The sequence below is a fragment of the Camelus dromedarius genome, chromosome Y, assembly GCF_036321535.1.
Source record: "Camelus dromedarius isolate mCamDro1 chromosome Y, mCamDro1.pat, whole genome shotgun sequence".
NCBI lineage: Eukaryota > Metazoa > Chordata > Mammalia > Artiodactyla > Camelidae > Camelus > Camelus dromedarius.
The window spans coordinates 5,961,123-5,964,501 of record NC_087473.1 but is presented as its reverse complement, the minus strand read 5'-3'; the positions used below and the strand labels follow the sequence as shown (position 1 = coordinate 5,964,501).

The 3,379-nt window shown below is 31.0% G+C and overlaps 1 pseudogene; it reads right to left on the bottom strand.

Moving 5' to 3' along the window:
* Positions 1 to 325: 325 nt before the first annotated feature.
* Positions 326 to 2,202, bottom strand: LOC135320333 (heat shock transcription factor, Y-linked-like; annotated as a pseudogene).
* Positions 2,203 to 3,379: the final 1,177 nt, after the last annotated feature.

Genomic DNA, 3,379 nt, shown 5'->3' with positions numbered 1-3,379 from the left:
AACCAGAAGCCAATTAGTACATTTTCCTCTCTACACATTTTAGTCTTTTCCAAAATTCTTCCATTTTCTCTCCTTCCTTACAAGAAATTATTCACATTTACTCCCATAATTGTCCATCAAATGATCATATCAATCAAATATATCTTTTTATTTAATGTTAACTTTGTCTCCCATTTTACTCTTAAATGTATTTAAAAAATAAGGAAAATATAGGTACACTTGTATGTTTATTATTTAAATAAGAAATTTGCAGATATTTGTTGACATTTTCCAAAATCAATTTTAATCTTTGTTATCCTGCATTGTCTGGTAGTCCTCTGGTAGATCAGTTGTAATCAGGATGACGTTCATATACTGCAGTTGGCTGATGAGTTGGCCGTGAAAGAGACGTAGCTGATGTATCAGCTATCACTGGCACTGGAAACCGTGGGTTGCTGTCTCGTTGAAGTTTTGGAAAAGGACCTTCATTTGCTGATATATCATGATATCTATTTGGAAAAGTAGAAGTCTCCACCATCAGTCCAAGATAATTGCTCTGTATGGGAGATAAGGTGCTGTACTGAGAAGTAGAGGTTGTAGTTGTAATGAAATTCACAACATGGCCATTTGCTTCAGTGTAGTTGCTTTCTGAGTGCACGTGTAAAGTGTTCAACTGATTTAAAATAGCACATTTATCCACTGCAATTTGTTTTGGTGTTCTAATTGACATTGATAATGCAGGAGAAATATCACCTCTCATCGTTGTTCTTGTATCACCAATTATGTGGCTAGTAGAGGGCTTTCTTTTTAGAGGCATGTTTAAATTTGCAGAAGGTAAAAATGCACTTTCTCTTCTAGTGTCAGACAGGAAACCAGAATTATGGTCATCCACATTACCCCCTGCTTTATAGGGCTTTTTGTTGAAATCTTGAGCCAATGAAGATACCAGATAAGCATTTTTAATCCCAACTCTTCTTTTTATTCTAACAAAAAGCTGGGGACAGACTCATTTAAAATTCGGATTATGAAAGACCTGCAGCTACAAACAAAGAAAAATATTTTAGTATTACATTAAGCCAAAATACAAGACTACAATAAGCCTAATCTATAAAACCTCAGATATCACACTTACTATACTAATATAATATCATCAAAATATGAACATTGCTGACTATTTTTTGAAATTCCTTATTTGGAAAATACACATTTAAATAGTATAGTCATCAATTTTAAAACCTTAGCATTTGCAGTAAAGGTGAATGCCCCTTTTTAAAAGCAGCTTTAATACCTTTATTTAGATTTCGGATAAGATTCATACTTGCTAGCAAAGTTTCTCATAATCTTGAATGCTTAATGCACTGTCCTCATATTTTAGAAAAAATAAAGTATTTTAGCCTTAGTAGTTTTATACAGTTTTCAAAATCTAACTTTACATTTATATTACCATAGATTAATGTACAAAATAAAATTTTATATATAAGTTATGAAGTGGTGACTAAAATTTCTGAATACCTTGCTTAAAACAAAGACTTCTTTGCTTCTGCCAGAAAGTCAGTTAGACAAGCAGATCTTTGAAAATTCTGCCACACTTTACTAAACCCATAAAGGTTAAGCAGTCTAAATAAACTTTTCATACTTCCAGTTTCAAATATTCTGAAAGGGGCCTTTCTTTCCAAAACATCCTTCTTAAAGACATCTTCATTGATCACTATGGAAGTTCCATTATCATCCCACCAGATGGATTGAAATTGGTCACTCCCAACCATTTTCCAGAGTTTTCTTGGAAATGCCAGAGAACGAAAATCATTATCTGCAGCTGGTTCAGAGACACAATGAGTGTAACATGGTCTTTTTCTCAAGGATTTTTCACACAATGTCTGAAAAGCATTTTCTTCAATCATAGACCTCAAGTCCAAGTCCCCAGAGAATGTTTGATCACACAATAGAGATCTACTGACGTTTAGTGAATCAGCTGGTCCATCTTTAGGAGACACATCTTGAGTTTATGAAGAAACATGTGTCATCAGAAATAACTTTTTCTACAGCTCCTTTTCTAATCTGCATGTTTTTGAGCACTGCAGTTTCAAATGCTGCTTTGGCAGGCCTGCACACATAAACTGCTAGGTCATCACAGTGGTTGTAAACCTGAATAGCTGTGACATCACAAAATGACTGGTCTCCTAGCAACCCAAGTGTAATATTCAGCCAGTGTTTACTTCTCATTCATCCAGTTAAAATGAAACTTATAGGATATTTATTTTTACAGTGTGATCTGCAAATATTATTCCCACAACATCTTTTTAAATAAATTAAATTTGGGGTCTCTGAAATAAAACCAATCTCCTTCCTTTTGTACACAAATTTATACCAGATTGGTGAAAAGAGCAGAAATAATGCACTAAATAAATAAACGAATTTTAAAGTTTTGGAATTTAAATTGATATTTGTGTGAAACCTGTACAAAAAAGTATAACTATTTCATTATCATTTGTAAATAAAATGAAACATAATTTGATTTCATTATGGAAGTAATTATTTATCTGTGTGCTTTACATTAAGTAGCTCTATATTCAAAAAATGAGCAGAATAAATATCAGTTTATTTGATATTTTTATAAATAAAAGGAAAATATTTATGAAATGTAATTAGATTAAAATAATCAATGAAATTTAAAAAATCCCATAGGGGGAATTTTTTTAAATAGTAAATCAGCATTCTAAGTATAACAAATGAAATTTATATTCTTGTTTAAATTTACAAAATAGAAAATCTTTTTGTATACTTATAAATGTTTATTTTTGCCATTCTTTCATTCAGAGGTTTTTCAGTACTCACAAGGAATAAATTTTCTAGTAATCTTTATAATCCACACTCTTGTGGCTCCTGTTAAGTGTTCCAAAATGATAAATAAACTTATGCACAAGATCCTCAGTTCCATACACAGTGCCTCCTTTAAGGGGCAAACAAACAAATAACAGTAAATGAAGTTTGGTGTGGAAAAGACCAGCTAAATACATTTAAGGAAGCAATTTGATTCTCAGTCCTGAAACAGTTGGAATTGTTAGTATAATATGGCATTTTAGGCAAGTATTTTGTGCTCTAAATTAAAATAATAGCAATGTTCTCTATCAGTAAACTGTAGTAAATCCAGTTCTACCAAAATTTATATTCTTTATTTAGAAATAAATTCCATTAAACATAAGCCAAATTCAAAATGAGACATAAAATTTTTAAATAAATAAATGCACACTTAAGCTACAATGTAATTTTTTCCTTCAGTATATGTATATTCTATTCTAAATAAATATTAGCAACCTGAATACTTGTCATATTATAAGTATTATAAGCTATAGTTAATTGGGTTTCAGTCCTGATTAATAAGTATTATTTAACATATACT